Source organism: Lepidochelys kempii, chromosome 8 (genome assembly GCF_965140285.1).
Source record: "Lepidochelys kempii isolate rLepKem1 chromosome 8, rLepKem1.hap1, whole genome shotgun sequence".
NCBI lineage: Eukaryota > Metazoa > Chordata > Testudines > Cheloniidae > Lepidochelys > Lepidochelys kempii.
Window position 1 is genome coordinate 72746390 of NC_136387.1, and position 21524 is coordinate 72767913.

The window sequence follows — 21524 nt, forward strand, 5'->3', positions numbered from 1 at the left end:
TATTTTTCTTCTTTAACCTTTCACTTGTAGTCCTCTTAGGCGTTACTTGAAATATATTTGGTTAAAAATATTCAGACAATGTGATTTAAGTTGATCATTGCCTTAAAAATTCTCTTTACATAAATACTTATACAAGCAATCTTGAAATTCACTTCCTGAAAGCAGTCGCCAGTAAATATTGACTATATGAAAGTTTATGCAAATTAAAAACAAAGGTCTGAATTCTCAGTTAGTGCGGAGGGTAAAGGGCCTTAAAATGAGCAAAAATTACTCTTACCCTGCCAGAGCACTGTAAAGGGGCCTTAGTAACTAAGAATTCAGGCCAAAAGGTGCACAAGCACAACCAAAGACAGTTCGTGTTTAAATCTGAACACTTTATTCACTCAACACTTATTCCATTAGCAACACACTGAGCAGTCCCGTCCCATATTGCTACCAGTGTTAATGTTCTAAATTGATCAAACTGCAGCTAATCATGAAGAAGGTACAAAAATGATGCCTTAAACCAGTGGTTCTCAACCTTTTTCATTTATAGATCTCTAAAATTTTCAAATGGAGGTGCAGACCCTTTTGGAAATCTTAGATATAGTCTGTGGACCCCCAGGAGTCCACAGACCACAGGTTGAGAACCACTGCCTTAAATTACAGGAATCCTTATTAAGATTGGTTGGTGCTTCACTAAGAGGCTGAAATAACAGTAGTTAAATCCAGAAGTAAGGTTTTTTTATTATAACCTGTAACAAAATCAGCATTGTAACAGTGATTAATATTTTTTAATAATCTCAGTGCTTCAAGACTCCTATAATAATAGAGCAATCATGCATCACTTCTGTTTTCCAACAGACCTATTAGTCTCTGTACTGTGTTAATGTAATTACAGCCTAATGGTTTACACTATTATAATAGCACTACATTTTTTACTAAATCAAGTACAGTATATAAAAGTTAATTTAAATAACTCCAGGCTTTGAAACAATGCATTCAGATATGTAAAGAAACCTGTTCCTTTTTCTTCTGAGTGAGGAAAACAAAGCTGTCAAAATGGTTAGAGGCTTTTTTTTGTTTGTCTTTTTAATAAGGTGGAAGCAGTATAATATTAGAAGCAGAAATTAAGTAATTACAGCATAAAATCCTCAAGTAAAATATGAAAAAATATCTTGTGATATTTTGATACTGTGATTTAGCAGTCTCACTTGATTAACATTGTGAAATTATCAAAGGATATAAAATGGCACTAATTAGAATCTAATTTTTTATTATTGCACACATTTTGGATGTTCTAATTTAATGAAACTACTAAAACTGAGCAATAGAGTAATATTGCATCATAACAAATAAACAAAATAGTTCTGAATTTATGACGAGTAACATCAACCAAGCTACTATGCAATCAGCAAGCATTTCAGTAAGTTATATTTCTGACAAACTACTATACAGTATACCTAGTTTCTTCAGTGACCATGAATATAAAGAAAAGGAGTACTTGTGGCACCTTAGAGACTAATCAATTTATTTGAGCATAAGTGAGCTGTAGCTCACGAAAGCTCATGCTCAAATAAATTGGTTAGTCTCTAAGGTGCCACAAGTACTCCTTTTCTTTTTGCGAATACAGACTAACACGGCTGTTATTCTGAAACCATGAATATAAAGGTAACGCTTCAGTGACTGAGAGCCCAAACTTGCATATCCTTACACATTTGAATAGTTCTTAGTCATCTAAATAAACCACATAATTCATTGAAGTACAAGAACTACCTACGTGAGCAAGGATTTGCTCAATTAGGCCATTAAAGTATATAGAAATAGTGCTACAGATATCCTGTAGAATACATTGCAGTGTTCCATTTATATATAAAACAGTGAAAGATTTCTAGAGTATCTACTGAGGTGACACTGCAGGTCATAATATTGAGGCTGGCTGCACTTTCTAAATCAGTCAAAGCAATTTTGAAAAGAAAAATTTTTGTACTCTTTCCCTTGCCCCTCCCCCCTCCCCCAATCCCCCCATATTTTGCTTTATTCACGGTTTTGGTGAAATTACTGTTTTTGTAGTAGCAACATGGATTTGTTTGTTTGTTTGTTTTCAGAAAGCGTTTTCCTGGAATATGAACACATTTTTGTTCAATATCACTGGGAAACGGACCTAGTTTTTGTTCAAAACATGTCAATTAATTTGGAAAATAGGCCATTTCTGCTCAAAAATGTATTAGTGATAATTTCCACAAAATTAGGCCTATTTTGAAATTCACAGCAAATGTGAAAAACAGTCTCCTTTAAGAATATTTTACATACCATTACCCAGTGACTCGGTTGAAAAATTATCAATATTTAGCTTGCTTTCTTGTCTGAATAATAGCACTATTATTTTAAACCACTACAAAATCAGCTTTGATTTTTAATCTCCATTTACTGTTATTTGCAAATTCACAATTTAAAATCAATTTTACAAATGGTATATTAAATACATTTTTGTCCTAAGTATTCTTCCACCATGTACAAATATGCAAACAACTACAAATATGACACCTTCCTTTTCCTTTTATTGAGTAATGAATGCAAACCCACTGAGTTCAATAAATATGCTCTAGTCATAGATTCACATATTCCAAGGCCAGAAGGGATAACTGTGATAATCTAGTCTGACCTCCTGTATAACGTAGGCCATAGAACTTCCTCTAAATAATTCCTAGAGCTGGTCAGACATTTGTCATCAACAATTATCCCATCAGAAATCTGCTGCTTCAATTAAACCAAAAATTTGTGAAATCCTATCATTTTGCTGAAAATTCATTATGGAAAAAAATGGAAAAAATGTTTCAAAAATGGCAAAACATCACATTTCAATGCTTTCAGAAGGAAAGTTTTGACTTTTCATTTTGAAATTTACTTTATATAAAAAATGAAAAGGTCAAAATGAAATGAAACATTTCAATCAATCCTAAATTACAAAATTTTGGATTTTCATCCCAATTTGGGATGGAGAAAAAAATTAAATCTTGAAATTTTCCATAGGATAGAAAATATGTTTTCTGACCACCTCTAAAAATTACTCATGTGTATCTGCAGAAGAATAGTCCAAGTTATTATCTCCTGAAAGTTTTCTGACGTAGTATACTAACTTTGTGGAGATATTTAATAGTTCTGATTAACTTGGGTAACTAAAAATGAAGCAAGTCTATCACCCACATTGTTTTGTGGCTCATAACCATAATCCTTATTTAATTATTTACTTGAAGAGAGCAGTTTCATTATGCTTACTGTGAATCCAAAGTAACTTATGTTTGTGGGTAGTGGAAATTTACAAAGTACAATGCTCACTGAGGCTTGTTTCAGTTGAACTAGTCTTCCATGGTGTCTACTGGCCTTAAGTCTCTGGAATCCTCATATTCAGCAGCTCACAAGCTAATTCTAAGTCTTCAGAAGAAATTATCATCTTTTACTCCTTTCTGGCAGCTGCAGAATGACACATAGATATGCAGCTCTGCCCCATACTCCAGACCATAACGTTCAATTCTTCCCCCCACCCCAGCCATGTAACCATAAGTAGATTTATTTAATTATAAAAAGCAGAATAAAAACAAGAATATACAAAGCAATTTAAAAAAAATACTCAGTGTTCCTTTTCCCTCCTGTCCCCATCACAAGGTCATATTTTAATAAATAAAAATAAAATAAAGAATAAAGAATATTTCTCTCATCTCTTCCCTCCATTTCTAATCAAACAGTAGGCTTCCTCCAGTGCTATCTTACCATTTACAATACAGTTGGAAGAGTTAGGTTTGGGGCTGATTAGAACTGGGGATGATTTATGTGTCTCCATTACAGTTAGGATATACACTAGTTCACATCTCCAAGTTAGGGCTTGGCTGGGGACTGATTAGAAGGCCTAGGCTCAGGGTTATGAGTGGCCAGATTATGGCTGGGGCTGCTACATTGTCCTGGGATTAAAGATTACAGTTAGGGCTGGCTGGGGAGACTGAGCTATTGATATGGTTGGGAAGCCTGAGGTCGGGTCATGGCTGGTGCTGGCTTGTGAGCCCAAACTAAGATTACATCTTGAGCCAGTTCAAATACTTGGGCTAGGATCAGAATTGGGGATGGCTGGTGAGCCCAAGCTAGGGTTAGTGGTGGGGCTGGCTGGCAGCACACAGGGTTATGACTGGCTGGCGGCCCTGCATAGGGTTAGAAATGGAGCCAATTTGTGTGTTTGAGCTTGAGGTCATTTGAGAGGCTCCAGTGTAAATTTACAGTGAGGGCCAGGCCAAAGAAAATAATCCTGCACCTTCCAGGTTAACTCTGCAACTATTTATTGATTTACAATGTTGTGTGCCATAGCTGGATGATCTTCCCACTGATTCCATTATCCTAAAGCAGAAACTGTAGCATTACATGGAGCATGTTCAGCAATCTTCCTGAACCACACAAGGCTGCTGATACTGAAATCTCTGTATTGCCAGTTTAAAGTTAGGATCAGCAACATTGGCTTAAGTTATTTCTGGCCTTATTGTTTAAAATGCCCAAATTCTTTGGGCCACAGTTTGGCCCCGTCCTACACAGACAAGCTGGGACAGAAGGGGTGGTAACACTCTTCCCATACTCCATACTACCCTGCATGATCTCTCCACATCTGTGCTGTAGGCACAGAGAGAGTGAATGTGTCTGGTACTCCTCCCTCTATGCAAGGGGCTGGGGGCAGAAAAGGGTGGCACCAGCCATTTATGTCAGAGCATAATATACTCCCTGGAAGGGCCAGTAGCAAATTTCTTCCCCTGCCCTCTCAGGAGCAAGTAAAGAGCCTGATAATTAAAACACATTTTCTGGGCTGCGCCTAGGGATGCATAACTACGTGCTATACCGTACTCAGGACTAGATAGACAGGGGCAATCCATCCTGTAATAAGCAGAATCAATTTTGGCTGAGTATTTAATGGATAAAGTTTTTAGAAAATAATAAGCAGTATAGGCAGGGAACTATGGAACGATCTCATGCAACAGGTTACCTAATTTCAGCAGTAGACTGCCATAACACTTGTCATTTCATTATTAATGATTTCCAGATCGTCTCAAGATATTTATCTATTTTAATAAACAGAAAGTGTTACTGACAATTCAGAATCCTGGGTTTTTTAATAAAAGAATAAACTATTGAAGAGCAGCAGACATAGTCCTTGGTCCCTATCTCTCTTAGATGATGGATGTTAGTTCAGGACTTTGTTTGTCACATTCCTCCAGTTTTTAATCAGCTAGATTGCTTAGATTTTTGTAATAAAATGAAAATAGAACAATCAGTTTCAGAAACTTTCCTTTTGCCCTTCCTACTACTTCTGAACTCGCCTTGGTAAAGAACTTGTCATATTAGGCCTTAACATGTAATTTACCTAGTGTCTAATGGAGGTTAAGGGCATAGCACTTCACAAAACTGGGTTCATCATGCTCATTTCATTTTCTGCTGGAGCTGGTTACTAAGGCTCAGTCTGGCAGCCACTAAAGTCAGCAGGAGTTTTGGCTCTTTTTTCAGCAGGAGTGGAACTGAATCCTAAATTACTTTTGTACATTGAATACGGTATGGATACGTGTGAATACCAACACCTTTAGCGAATAGTACCTGCAATAATTGTGTTTTTATTCACCTTTTCATACAGGTTGGCTGCAATAAATGCCTGCTTATTTACCATTATATGAAAACACCTTACCACCCCCACTAAATATTTCATCAGGAAGGATCCCAAAGTGTTTTCCAGGATCATTATATCCACTACTAAAATGCAGGCACTTCTGAATCAATAAACACTTCAGCCCACAACAAAGTCACAAGAGTGTTTTTAGAAGGAAAACTGAAGAGCAATATATCTAATTTGTCCAAGACATGGAGACCAGAAACCCTACCCTTGCAAAATGACCCAGGGGATCTTTAAAAACCCTCAAGTTCGCAGGAAATGGCGTTTTACTTTTCAACTGCCTCTCCAGTAGCATTGTTCCTGCTAGTGCCATGTGAAAGCATTAACTCAGTATTAACTCACAGGTAAAAACACTGCCTCCTGAGTATCTAACACCACTCCCCGGCAAGACCTTGCTGTTTAAGAGATCTGACAAGATAACAAGTCCTAGGTAGTATGGCTGCAGGCCATCACATATTGCCTTAGAGGGATTTTTTTCCTGCCTAAAAACTGTTACATCTGGAAAACTCTTTTCATTTATACATTGAAAAAACATTAGGACATGTATATGAAACATTGTATTTCCCACACTTCCATTTGAAAGGCTTTTCACTAACATACTTTATGTGGTTTAAAAAAAATGTATGATTAATATCTTTCCAAATGCTTTGAAATGTGCTACACAGAAAGGGGAACAACTTTCTTAGATGTAGAGTTAAAGTCATGAAATGCATTTTAAAATACAATTGCCCATTAAACCCACAAGGTTTCACAGATGAAAGCATAAAAATGAAGGGCAATCATGAGTCAGATAATACTAAAACCAAGAATGAGAATATATGTACCAGGATTATCAAAGAAAGTTCAGTGAATGTTTTATAAAAATGGATAAAAAAAATATCAGTACAGAAGTTTCTCTGAGCTTTCAATGAAGTTATTGTTAGTACACTTGGAAATCTGACTCTGAATATTGTCCCTGAATAACAGAAAAATAAACACGGGCCAAAAGTAAATCTGAAAGCTTATTTGGTAAGGTGAAGTAGCAATTCTAATATTGGAAATGCATTTTTAAAAAAATACTGCTAAATGTATGCAAAGTATTTTCTTGACACTTTTTTTTACAATGATGGAGGGGTTCTAAGGCGCCATATCTCTAAGTTCACATTGTTAGTCATAAGCTACAACACCTTTTATTCCAAAAGACTCCAGGGCATGTTACAAACTATGTGCACATATACAAACGAATCACTTCACTCATCACATGAAATGCAGCCACTTCTGAGGATTAAATAATGCAATACCGATTCAACACAACTGTTGTCACAACTTTGGTTTGATATCTCAGCCATAACTTTCAGCAGCAAAATACCTGATTAACAACAAGCCATGACTTTGGTTCACTACAGACTCAGTGGAAAAAACACCACTTACTGCATGTGCATTACTTCCTGCAGCACCCCATGTTTGTGTTTAATTTGATTTGAAAGGCATCCATCCACAGCTAGGAGACTATGTGGCCCTATTATTCATAAACTTCCCCTAAACTGGGGAAACATATCCCAAACCTAAAAACTTTGAAAAAATCCCAAACTCTCCCACCACAACGTCCATCCATTCAGTCATTTCGCTTTGGGGAGATCTCACTTAGATACTGACAATGAGGCCTACCCTTTTTAGCTTTAAATATCTAACAAGACCACAACCAATAGTGCTAAGTTTGCAGGCTATAGAATAGATGCAATATAGTAAAAATCTTCAGCCATCATAAATAGCATTACCATTTTGATAGATATCAGAATGTCCCTATATAAATCAAATGAGAAGTCAGGAATAATTTAGCAAATGATTTCCATATTACGAATAGAACTAAATTAAGGATGATAATTTTATCTTATTAAAATAGGCATATACTTTCAGAATATTTGCGAAAATGTTTATGTTACATTTTACCTTGAAGTTAATTATGAAATGAGAATAATAGTTATGAGATACCTAAAGAATGCCTGTGGCTTATTATCCAATTAATTGATAAGAGTAGATTGGTTAAATCAAGCTAAATGACAGCTAGTCACTTCACAAAAGGTAGGCATAGATCTGAATAAAGGGATTTCAAATAAATCAGTGAAGAGGTCTTGCTTTGTGAATCTTAAAAATATTAAAAGTAGGGCTGCCAAGTGATTAAAAAATTAATTGTGATTAATCTCACTGTTAAACAATAATAGAATTCCATTTATTTAAATATTTTTGGATGTTTTCTACATTTTCAAATATATTGATTTCAGTTATAATACAGAATATAAAGTGTTCAGTGCTCACTTTATATTCATTTTTATTACAAATATTTGCACTGTAAAAAAAAGAAATAGTATTTTTCAATTGACCTACTACAAGTACTGTAGTGCAATCTCTTTATCATGAAAGTTGAATTTACAAATTGTGGTGTTTAGATGTTGCTTGTAATTATTAGAATTGGGAACACTGGCTGTTGGGAGTCTGAAAGGACAGCAAACAGGAAGGAGGGGGAAGGAGCTGAAGAGGCTGAGGGAGAGCTACTGAGGTGCAGCAGCAGCTTGGACAAAAGGGTTTCCACTTTAAAAAATAAAGTCCTATTGAAGTCTGTTAGTACCTTGCCTGGCTACTACAACATTATGGCAACGAGGATGGATCTTCTGCCTCTGAACCCACCTGCACCCTTTCTGCAAAGCCCAGGTGAGCCTTTTGCTTTTATTGTCTGGATCCATATGTCTGAGACTTATCTGCTTGCAATCAGTGCTACAGAGATTTCTGAAGTAAGAAAGCATGCTCTGCTAATCCACTGCCTTGGAGCAGAAGGGCAGCGTATATTTTACACTTTTCCCCTTGCAGACAATAAATATGAGACTGCACTCACTGTATTAAAGAACGTTTTTGTACCAAAAGTGAATGTAGTAGCTAATCACTACTAATTTTGCCAGCGTGAGCAGAAACCAGAGGAGACTATAATGCAGTATATTGCTTCCCTGAGGAGTCTGATTGTAACTTGTGACTTTGGGAATATGGCAGATGAGATGATTAGAGACCAGCTCATTGAGAAAACAACCATGCTTCGTGTAAGAGAATGTTTACTTCTAGAACCACAACTTACACTAGAAAAAGCAATAACCATTGCTACCCAGATTGAGTCAGCTAGAGCTGAAGCCAAAATAATGAGCATGGATACAGGAGGTACAGTCCAGGCTGTGACTCCTTTGCAGAAAAGTTCACTGTCGCTGCAGACAAACAATTACAAGAGGAAAACTAATGAAAAACCACCAAATCAGTAAATTCAAAACACAGTAAAAGCATGCTTTCGCGGTGGATCCCCACAACACCTTGCAAGCTACACAGGATGTCCGGCAAAAGTAGCTCAGTGCAATCATTGCAAAAAGATTGGGCATTTTACTAAAGTATGTCACAGCAGCCAGCTCAATCAACAGGTGCATGCAGTTACAATACCAGATGTTACTGTGCTGAGCGTAGACAAAATCACTACTGCACATATTCCAGAACAAATAAAGTGTACGGTAAACGTTTCCACCATACCCTCAGGCAAATCACACTCTATTCAGCTAACGTTGGACACTGGCTCAGCAGTATCTATACTACCTGATTCCATCTATTTGCATTACTTTAAAGATGTGCCTCTTATTGAACCCAAACTTCACTTGGTGTGCTATTGAAAAACCATATTCCAGTACATGGCTGCCTGCCAGCAATAGTTACTTTTGGTGATTGCTGTGTAACTGATTGCTGTGTAACTACATTGTCCACAAAGGCACTCCTATCCTTGGCAGAGATTTATTGGCTGCTTTAAATCTCAGGGTAGTTAATGGATGAATTGATTTTCCTCAGCAAAGCATTCTTGCGGTACACACACCAGTTTCAGCTGGGACCCAACACCAGGTTGAGGAGAAACTCGGCTATGCTTATGGGTTTCTGCATAAAATTAAAATGCGGAATAATGTGATGCCTGTACGACAGAAATTATGGCACTTACCATTTTCAGTCAGGGAAGCTGTTTCAGAGGAACTTAGAAAACTTGTTCAAGAGGACATTATTGAAGAGATTAACTCCTCGGAATGGGTTTCACCTATAGTAGTGACGCAGAAGAAGGGTGGAGGCATTTGCCTTTGTGTGGACTTAAGGGAGCCAAATAAAGCTATTGTGATTGACAGCCATCCTCTTCCTCACATTGAAGAAGTATTTGCAGAAATCTGTGGAGCAAAGATGTTTTCTACTCTTGATTTGCAGAGTGCATACCACCAGGTTATGTTGCATGAAGATAGCAGAGACCTCACAGCATTTATTACACGAGGGCCTATTCCGTTTTAAATGTGTTCCATGTGGTCTCGCATCAGCCCCAAGTGCCTTCCAAAAAATGATGTCATTGATTTTGAAGAATCAACATGGAGTTCAGTGCTATTTGGATGATATTATCGTGTTTGAAAATACTTCGGAGGAGCATAACAATAACCTGCAGTCTGTACTAAACTGCATCAGTAAAGCAGGCCTCAAGCTCAATAGGTCCAAATGCAAATTTAGATAAACTGAACTCTCCTTTCTGGGGCATACAATTTCACAGGCTGGACTAAAACCTGATCCGACTCATATCCTGGCAATTTCAAATGCTCCTCCTCCAACAGATTTGCCAACCTTACATTCCTTCTTGGGTCTTACCTCCTGGTATGCAAAATTCATTCCCAATTATGCTTCTGTCATTGAACCGTTACGGGAATTACTATGGGGAAGTTCAACCTTAGCGTGGACAATGGCTGCACAAGCTAGTTTCGAAACGGTGAAAAACTTGATTGTATATAGTCCAGTACTTGCACTATTCAGTCCTGCATTGCCCACAATTGTAACTACTGATGCTTCTGATTATGGACTTGGGGCTGTCCTCACACAACTTCATGAGGACAACACAGAGAGGACTGTTGCATTTGCTTCAAGGACACTAAGTAATGCTGAGAGAAAATATTCTACAGTTGAAAAAGAAGCACTTGCTTGTGTCTGAGCTACTGAAAAATGGAGAACTTACCTGTGGGGCCGCACTTTCAAGTTGCACACAGCTCTTTGACAACATTGCTCACCACGAAAGGACTGGGAAGAGCAGGATATCGTATTGCTAGATGGTCTGCAAGACTACTCTCTTTCAATTATGAACTGGAATATAAGCCTGGAAACCAAAATGTGGTAGCTGATTGCCTTTCTTGCCTGCCTTTGCCTTCACCAGATGGTCCACCGGAGGATGAGGATGTAGTAGTTACGCTTATTAAATAAATTGGTTAGTCTCTAAGGTGCCACAAGTACTCCTTTTCTTTTTGCGAATACAGACTAACACGGCTGCTACTCTGAAACCACTTATTACAAGCATTCTTACTTCAGTTACAAGAGAACAATTTCAAGCTGCTTGTTCAGCGTGCCCAATTCAACAAAAACTACAGGAATTTCTGACAAAGAGATGGCCCAGTAACCCTAAAAACCTTCACTCAGTTTTTCTGCCTTATTTTAGAGTTTGGGATGAATTTTCTTTGCTCGATGGCTGTGTGCTACAAGGTACACACCAGCTACTTGTGCCAGAAGAATTACAGTCAAAACTCATACACCTAGCACACGATACTCATCAAGGAATTGTCCGAACCAAACAACGACTACGGGATCTGTATTGGTGGCCAGGGATGGACTCTCAAACTGAAGCACTCATAAAATCCTGTGTCACTTGCTAAATGCATGATAAGACAGCAGTGACATGTACCCCTCCATTACAGCCTGTTGCTCGTCCTGAATCTGCATGGGAAAAAGTGGCGATTGACATTGTAGGACCCTTTGATACTGCTCCAATTGACTGTCGTTATGCCATCACCTTAATAGACTATTTCAGTAAATGGCCTGAGGTAGCGTTTACATTGCAAATCTCTTCTGCTACAGTAATTAAGTTCCTCTCTTCAGTTTTTAGCAGGGAAGGTAACCCCAAAGAACTGGTTCCAGATAATGGTAGTCAATTTACTTCCCTGGAGTTTGAAATTTTTCTAGCAGAGAGGAATATTTTACACAGAAGGTCATTCCTATACTACCCTCAAGCCAATGGGGAAATCGAACGGTTTAACAGAAGCTTGAAAGAGAGTTTGCAAATGGCTAAACTGGAAGGGTGATTGTGGATAACCTTCACTACTGATTTCTTGCAAGCATACCAGGCTACATGACATGCCACAATGCAAAGATCACCCGCAGAGTTACTGCATGGGAAACAGATGAATACTAAACTGAACATTGCTGGATTGTTAAAGGCATGACCTGAGGCCCCAAGTGAGGATGATGTGAGAAAAAACAGTTGAACAGAACCAAGAAAAGTATAAGGCTTTCACAGACAAGTGGCAGGATGCTAAGGAACCAAAGTTTCAGTGTGGTTCCTTCATTAGAATACAAAAACCTGGAATTTTACACAAAGGGGACCATAAATTCACAGCTCCTCTTAAAATCATAGAGAAGAAGGGACCTTACCCCTATTGACTTTCTGATTGGTGGGTATGGAATGCTTCTTAACTTGCACCTGCCTATGCACCAAAAGGAGATTATGCCAACACCCATTCTGCATTGGATGACTTCACCATAGTATCAACACAACAAGACATTGCACTGGAACCGGGGCTTGAGAGGCGCCCTGTCAGACCCAGACGACCACTTGTCTGGACTAGAGACTATGTTATGTAGCATCTATAGTGTTTTTAGTGTAATATTTCTGTCAACAGTATAGTGCCTTGTTTCCTATTTGTTCCTGTGGTTAGAACAACGTTTATTGTAATTGGGAGAGTTTCTTAAGCGAGGAGGGAATGTGTTGTTTAAATGTTGCTTGTAATTATTAGAATTGGGAGCACTGGCTGTTGGGAGTCTGAAAGGACAGAAAACAGAAAGGCGTGGGGAGGAGTTGAAGAGGCTGAGGGAGAGCTACTGAGGGTGCAACAGCAGCTTGGAAAAGGGGTTTCCACTTTAAAAAATAAAGTCCTGTTGAAGTTTGTTAGTACCTTGCCTGGCTACTACAACACAAATGTAGAATTGTGTACAAAAAATAACTGCATTCAAAAATAAAACAATGTAAAACTTTAGAGCCTACAAGTCCACTCAGTCCTATTTCTTGTTTAGCCCATCGCTCAGACAAACAAGTTTGTTTACATTTGCAGGACATAATGCTGCCTGCTTCTTGTTCACAATGTCACCTGAAAGTGAGAACAGGTGTTCTCATGGCACTGTTGTAGCTGGCATTACAAGATATATTTGAAAATGTAGAAAAACATCCAAAATATTTCATAAATTTCCATTGGTATTCTATTATTTAACAATGCAATTAAAACTATGATTAATCGCAATTAATTTTTTAAGCGTGATTAATTTTATTTCGTTAATCATGTGAGTTAACTGTGATTAATCAACAGGCTTTATTAAAAGACATTTATATTTGCACTTAGAGAAACAGGAAGATATATATATATACACACACACACACACACACACACACACAGAGCATTCAAAAGATCATTAAATGTGTCATGGGTGTATTAATATTGTGGAGATTTTGACTGGAGGAACAACCCAGAAATTTGGTGAGTTGTTTGTATGCATTTCTCCCTGAAGAGAGGAGAAGGAGAATGCATCCTTCATTTACATGCTCTATAATCCCACCTTTAGGGTGACCATATTTCCCTAAACTGAAAACAGGACACCAGGTAAGAGGTGCTCAGAGGAGTTTACTCACAGTATGCAAAAAAGATAAGGCAGTTTCATATATATATATGTTCATATATTTCATGGTTTCATATATTTTACTTCAAACTCAGTAGTTACTGGCATTTTTCCTAGTTTTGCCGTTCTTCAAGGTGTGAAGCTGCTTGATACCAGTTATATTTCTCTAATTATGCTATTTTTCTAAGTGCTTGCTTGTCTTTCAGCAAATTGTCATAGAATGCAGTTTAGGCTAAAGAAAAGTTAACTCGCACACACAAGACAGCCTTCGTGGTGGAGACATTCAGACGTGATTTTTCAGGAGACCACACATCATTCATAATTGAACAGACACGTTCAACAGGCGCTGTTGTACCAGGCAGGCACAGCACAAATTCCACAGTCTTGGCTAGATCTTTGTAATTACGGTCCATCTCTTGAAAAATCTTCTGCCACCTTTCGTGATGGGCGTTCTCTGATGGTTCCAGTCTGAAAGACAACTGGAGACAATCTATTTTGCTCTAGACCACTTGTCAAAGAGACGATTCTCATCCAACATATTTAAGGTGCGAATTTTGGTGTGGCATGCAGCGACGCTGTCTTGCATTTCCTCTCACTGCAGCATATTCCTCATAAGCCCACTCAAACTTTTTGGTGTACTCAAAAGCAGGTCTCCAGTGCTCTAAGTAGGACGGGCATGTTGTGTAAAAATTGTCAGCTGCATTGTAAAACTCCTTTTCTTTCATTTGCCCACATTCTACAAGAGTGTGGAGTAGGTTCTTCACTTCCATTGTGACAAATCTTTCTCCAAACCTCTCCGATAAGTTAAAGTGCAGGGAACATATTTGCAGTGCAACTTCAAAGTGTTCACTGACAAATCATTTCTCTATCATCTCCGTTATGTTTTGGAACATGGCAGTTTGTTTGCTGGCAAATAGAAGCCACAGTTGAGCAGTAGGATCATCAAAGAGCTTCTTTAGAAGTGTCGGGCATTTATCTTAAGAAAGAAAATATGCTTTAAGCCCATTGAAAATCAACAAAATTCTGTGTATTGCTGGTCCCAATGAGAGGAATTGCCTGCTGCCATGCTCTAGTAATTTGGTATACTCGATTTCAACAAATCAACAGAAGTCTTTCAGCTTTTCAGCACGCACCATGTAGATATGAAAGTATTTGTAAACCTTTACAGCAAAGCTCTCAATATCTAAAGGAAGACAGTCGACTGCAGTTTGGAGACAGTTATGCACAATATGTGCACCACTCCCAATACCGAAGAGCTCTTTTCCTAAGTTGGCTTGGAGCTCTTGCCACAAATTGTTTTTCCCAAAATGTCTGGCACCCCCAAAGTTAGTATTGGTGTTGTCTGCACATATTCCAACAATCTTGTCACTAAGAGAGTACTTAATCCCTTGCTGGATGAATGCACACCGCAAATCTGAAGTTTCTCCAGGTAGAGACGAAAAGTCAATAATTTTTGTGCAAACTCCACTCAGTGGGAGAAAATACCGTATAAGAACAGGCAATAGTTTTTGCTCTTTTTTGTTTGATGCATCCAGACTAAGCGCAATACAGGAACACTTGTCAACTTATGCTGTACTTCTTCAATGGATAAAGGGGCTAAGGCATTGCAAATGATTGCCTCAGATTTTGTGTGAGCAGACAAAAACTTAGGTTGGTACAGTTTCCTAATTAATTGTGATGTACAGTCACCAGACTGGAAACTGTGTCCATGCCGCACTAAGTGGTAAGCAAACACTGGCCAAAACTTTTTCAGCTTCTGTGTCTTGCCTCAGAAAAAATCCTGAAACGCTTGGTGTTAAACACTTACTTTTGTCAGCATCTCTGTGTTTATTGCTTTGAAGGTGCTGGGTAATGTCATTTTGACCGTTGTGGGCAATAGAGAAATGTGCTCCACACGCCTCACATACAACTTTGCTGTTGTCCAATGCGGAAGTGTCTTTTTTTAAAAACTTGAACTGTTTTTGGAGGTCTTCATTAAAATTGCACAGACATTTCCTGGACATTTTGAGAGCAAAAAATGACCACATACAAACTATTGATTCTTCTAAGGACACAGGTATGCACAAGCTGCCCTCCTCTCCCCCCCCCACCTCTGCACACACAAAAGGAACAAAAGCATTACCTGGCAACATCATGTGGGGGTGGCAGCATTACTCTCAGAGTTGGGCAATGGAGAGCATCAGTTGCTTGCTGGGGTGCCTAGCTCTGAAGACAGCATCCCTGTCGGCAACAACACAGAAGTAAGGGTAGCATGGTGGCATTGCCACCCTTACTTCTAACACAACCAGCCCTTGACAAAGGAGAACATGTTGTGAATGAACTGTCTATGCTCCTTGTAGGGATTTTTTTGGATACATGATGTCAGTCTGCCTCTGGCTGGGACCCTGCTCCTGACAGCCCTTGTTTTGCTGAACCAATTTGAAGGGTTTACACAAGAGACCTCTATGGCCTGGTAAATCTGCTAGTGAAACACCAGTAGAATTGACATGCAAGTGTCCTTCACAAGGCATTCTCTGAGCCCAGCATCTGAACACAGCACTCTGCCTCTATGGCAGGCAGCCTGTTGGATGCTGGGGGACTCTTCACCACCACAAAATGTGCAATTAAAAATCCTTCTCATTTCAAACTGTCTCATCACTCAGGCTCTCAAGCTAGGCAAACATGGGAGCTATGAGTCACCCTTACTTCTCTGCTCTGCCCTGCAGTCAGCTAGTGGGCAATGTAAAAATGATAACCTTGGCCCGTTATTTTACATCACACAACCTGAATCAAGTCTTGAAGCAGATCACGGATGCACTCACTGCTGGCCTTCATGGTAAGCTGAGACTCGGTAATTATTAGAGTACAATAATAAGTACCACACTGCTTTCTGCAGCTCCCATTGGCCAGGAATGGTGAACTGCAGTCACCGGGAGCTGCGGGGGGCCACGTCTGCGGACAGTCAACTTAAGCAAAATATCTTGCGACCTGCCAGTGGATTACTCTGATGGGCCGCGTGCCGAAGGTTGCCAACCTCTTGTCTAGGGCGTAGAGAATGCAGAGATCTCCTTCCCAAACAGTGACACAGAAGGCTGGCAGAGCCAATATGGGAACAGGGAAGGAGAGTTTACATGAAAAATACTAGGTATAATTATAATAAATAATAATACAGTCAAATTCATAAGCCCTAAAAATATGAGCCCTAAAGATCAGCATTTAAACTTAATACTGGTAGATCAGCGATGTACAAAAGACCCTCCCGGATAACATATATAGTGTGCAAATTTGGATTGCTAAAGCGGTTTGGAAAACTGAGGGTGCTTTCAAATTTAGGAGATACCCAAATTTAGGAGAGTAAAAATTTTACTGCTCTTTACCACTTCCCAATGAGCTGCCAATCACTCATACAGATCAAAATATTCCAGGAAGAATAGCAAGGGCAAACCTTTGATACTCAGATACAAATGTTAACTAAGAAAATACTCAAAACCTTAAGACATTTGGAGACTATTAATTTGGAAACTTTGCACAATTTAATCAGAAGAAGTATTAAACTGTGATTTTGCAATTAAACACAGTATACTGGCACAGTTGTAATTTACCACACTACTCTTGTGTCATTTAATCCAGCAGACAAAGGTGTCTGGTACCTAAGAGTGAAGAAATGGGAAGGATAATGTTCTTTAAAAATGCAGGTCTAACAAACATTTTACAGTGCTAAACATACCCTGGGGACTTGTTCTGATCTCTTGTAATTATGTACACACATCCTGATTTATGGTGCACATTCCTCAGCTCAAAGAGCAGCATTCTTCATGATAGTTTGCCCTATTTATGTGTAAAACGCTTGGTTCCATAATGTCATAAAAGACAGAATAGGCTCATTGCACATGTTACTATCGATTTCGTATGAACACTGGGCCTAATCTAATGATCCTTTTCAGCAAAGGATAAATATGCACAATTTAGCCTTAAACAGAGTCAGTGTCAGATCATTTCAACTACTGCCTTTGATAAATGTGCTTGTGATGCTCAAGATCCCCACTGTCCACCCTCCTTCTTGAGGTTATTGCAGAGTCAGTGAGAGGAGAAGAAACAGGAAAGTGAAAATAAGATACACCAAAAAAGGGCAAGTTATGTCGAGCTAAATGGCTTTTTCATGCCAAATTTTCGAAGTAATCTGTCAGTTGTTCCTGAAATTTTGTGCATGCAAATCCATTTTCACCTGTTACTTTATGTATCTCAGTCATGTAAATTAAGAAGAATAGATTTCTGTGCATCTGGTTGAATGGGCACTGGCAGAGGACTGAGATGCATTTGCATGGTGGGCACATGTGGCGGTATGTGGGATATTTCAGTTATGTTGGCCTACTGAGTGGTGATTAAATGAGATGGAATGTGGAGGGAAAGAGAAGTGTTGATGCTTACGAGGTTTTATTACACAACTCCTCTATTATACTGTCTTTAAATGTACATCCGGGGCACCCAGAGTTTTGGTTGGACACCCTTTGGGATGAAGCTGGTTTTTTAAGATCAAAATTAAAATACGTAAGTCTCAGACATTTAAATAAAGGAGCTTATCACATGTAGGACCACACAGTTCCATCTCGGGAACACGCCACCTTTCAATAAAGAAAGGATGGTTTTGCAGTTGTAGCACAAGCCTGGGAGTCAAGAGACCTGGGGTTTATATCCTGCTCTGACCCAAAATTCCCATGCGAACTTGGACAAGTCACTTAGACTCTCTATGCCTCAGCACTCCTACCACTAAAATAGAAATAAAAATGACCTACTTCAAAAGGAGTTGTGATGCTTAATTCATTAATCACTGCAAAGTTTTTGAGATAGTCTCATAAAAAGGCTCTATAAAAGTGCAAGATGATATTATTTCTTTTAAAGCAGTGACTTTAATATTGTAAGGCAAACATCAGTTTCCTGGTGCTCAGGTATATCTTTATATTTAATTCTAATGTTGTAACTTATTTCTTTCCTCACATTTTCCCCTCTCTTCCTGTCTGAAGTATAAAGTTTAACATAAACAAGTAGAGGAAGGATGAACGAGCACCAGCAAATGACATAGGTGTCCATGTTCTCTGTAACATGAGCAACTGGAACTTACATGAGCAGACAGTGGATGCTATGATTACATTGGGTAAGAGCCAGTGGCATAACTAGGTGGAGCGAACAGGGGGAGCGGACATAAGGAAAGGTGCCACCCACTTGTACTCACCAGGCGGCGCTCTGGATCCTCAGCAGCGCTGAAGTCCCCCGCCACCGAAAGGCCACCGAGGACCCGGAGCGAGTGAAGGCCCCCTGCCGTTGAAGACCTGGAGCGCTTCCAGATGAGTAAAAATTAAAAAAGGCGCCAAAAAATTTAAAAGGCACCACTTGTGCTCAGTGGGGGAGTGGCTGCTCCCCCCGCTTCCCCCCAGCTACGCTACTGGTAAGAGCTTCCATGAGTGATTCCAGCTGTGATGACACGGCCCTTTTGTGAGTATTATGTACAAACAGAATCTTTCCTAGCTGCATATTTGAAATCAAGCTTTCTGATCCACGACAGTATTAAAAAATGCATTTGAACATGAGCTTTTGAGGACAGGAGCTAGCATCATAAGGCTCCAATCCTGACTGAGGCTTTATCAGTAGTAGTAGTAGAGTAAATAATACATATGAGTTTCTAAAATTAAGCCAAACTGTACTCATAGACTGTCACATCATTATTTTAGTTACTTCTTACAGAAAAAAACCTTTTATTCTTTAAAATGCCCCTTAGTTCCTTCTGTACTATTCCCTGTAGCAAATGAGCACCAGCTTGTGTATAATTTACATGCTGTTAGCAATATACTATATTTAATTTATCATAGCAATGTCAGTTTCTGTAACCTGATTGCAGTTCGTGGATAAGGCCATGATTCAAAACATTAGGTATTCAGGGTGAAATTTTTTCCCTTTAGGTATCCTCATGCTAACTTCCAAATTCACTAGGCATCAATAAGCATGATATGGGCTGCTCTTTTGTACTACTCTCCATGTACTCTCATGTATTACCAATAGGGAAATCTCTCTCACTCAGGTATTTCTCAAGCACTTATTGCCATGCATCTGGCTGTGGGACTAGTTTGCTGATACTCACTCCTCTTGCATCTCACCAGTACACAATTAACAGAGACTTAGCTCTGGCCATTTTAAGTACTGTTTAGCTAGGCTTCTTTTTTAAACTACATTTATAAACAAAATTACTTCCTAGTCATTTCCTTTAATGACATGTGGTTATTGAGGATCTTACAGCATTTTTCTCAGAGCAGAAGAGAGGCATTAACCCCTGTGGTCTGGGCTCATTCCAATTTCATTTATTACCTTTTGCCTATCTACATTTTCTCTTTGGGTATGTATGATGGGGGCACTCACCCCTTGAGCGCCTCCTAGAAGCTGGGTGTGGTACCACAGTCCTTTCTTCCTACTGGCCCTGCAGGCTGCCAGCTGACCTGGGCAGATTTTCAATGGCTTGGCCCTCTGGCCAAGTCACAAAGTCCAAATTAACCCCCTCTAGGGGGTTAAAGAGCTCAATAACTAACAGTCTAGTTGCCCTCACAAAGCGCTTCCGCCCTGGCTCTGGGTCCTTTAAATTTAGCCCTTTGTTCTGGCTCCAAAATAAGGCCTGTCCACTTCTTTACATGTGGCCTGTAGTGGAACCCAGGCCTACCCACTACTCCAAGTTCTAACCCAAAGACTCTATGCATAGCAGCCATGTACTGCTTATTCCAATCCACTGCTGTTATTTCCCAGGATTTCTTTCCCAGACCCCTTTTGTCTCTGGCCCTCTCTCAGAGCTAGCATCCTCAGGTTCTTCCCTATCTCCAGATCAGAGAGGAGAACCCTTCTTCACTTTCCTGGTCCCAGACGGAAACTGATCTGCCACGGCCTTGCAGCTTCTTTTATCTAAGCCCAATAGGCTCTGATTGGCTGCTTCCATGAAGCCTCTCTAGGCAGGCCTGGAGGACCCACCTTTGCTGCTCCTTTCCTGTCACTTTACTGTTTCTTGGGGCAGGTCCCCATAGGAGCCTGGGGCCTCCGATAGGGAGCTACAAAGGCCAGGTACACCCCATCACCGAATGGCATTGTTGTGTGTCGTTAAAGGTTGCTGGATTTATGCTTCAGAGGTGGCTGTATTTGCGTTTTGGGTGAAGCTATAATATGTACAATGTATATTGGATTGGATTAAAAGAACTCTATTTTACAAGTACAGTTTAAAAACAACTAGCACTTCTGTCATAGATGTTTTTGCCACTGATGAAAACACCAAAAGATTGCCAGAAGTGCAAGTGTCACTACTAAATAGGTCTCTCAGAAATACAGTCAAAACCCAAACAAACATGACAAAGGTTGGTATAACTAATGCTGTAAATGACGTCTTTTTATTTAAAAAAAAAAAGTCCTCTGTCCCTGTTATCCCTGAAGAGGCACTGGTATCACGTGTCCCCTTAAACTTCATGGCTGCTGAGATATTTTCTAACCAAACAAAGAACACCCAAGCATCAGAAGAACAAGAGACAGAGTTCATGGACACTACTGGCTGCCAAGAGGGTGGGAAGAATGGTAACAAATGCCTTGTAAACACATTAGGATCACTGATGTCAAAATACTTTAACAGGAAATTGCTATTTGCCTGCTGCACTGTATGTGAAGACAAAACTGAGACAGGTAAGAGCACTACCAGAAAGAAAATTAACCACAGGAAAGAATACAACTGAACCCAAAGGCAAACACAAAACTCTTCTGGTGCATTTAGCTTGAGAAGTAGGGAACTAGCAGAAGGAGCAAAACACCAACAGTCCAGCAAAAGAAGAAAGACACTCAAGTAGAGGCTCCATTGTGCATAAATCTACAGTGTATGATCTGGGCTTGGGGAATAACATAGTAATAATCTATTAGGTCCCCATTTGCCAGGGTCATATGTATAGGAACTAAGAGAAAACTTCAACCATTTTAAAACACAGAAGTAGTATCAGGTAACTTGCTCCCTCCCAGTGAAACTCACTGAAATGTGAAATGCACCACAAACAGACAGTACTGGGAGACGGAACAATTCCTTGTAAGCTTTGACAGATAGTACATGGATAAAAGTTAGGGAGGT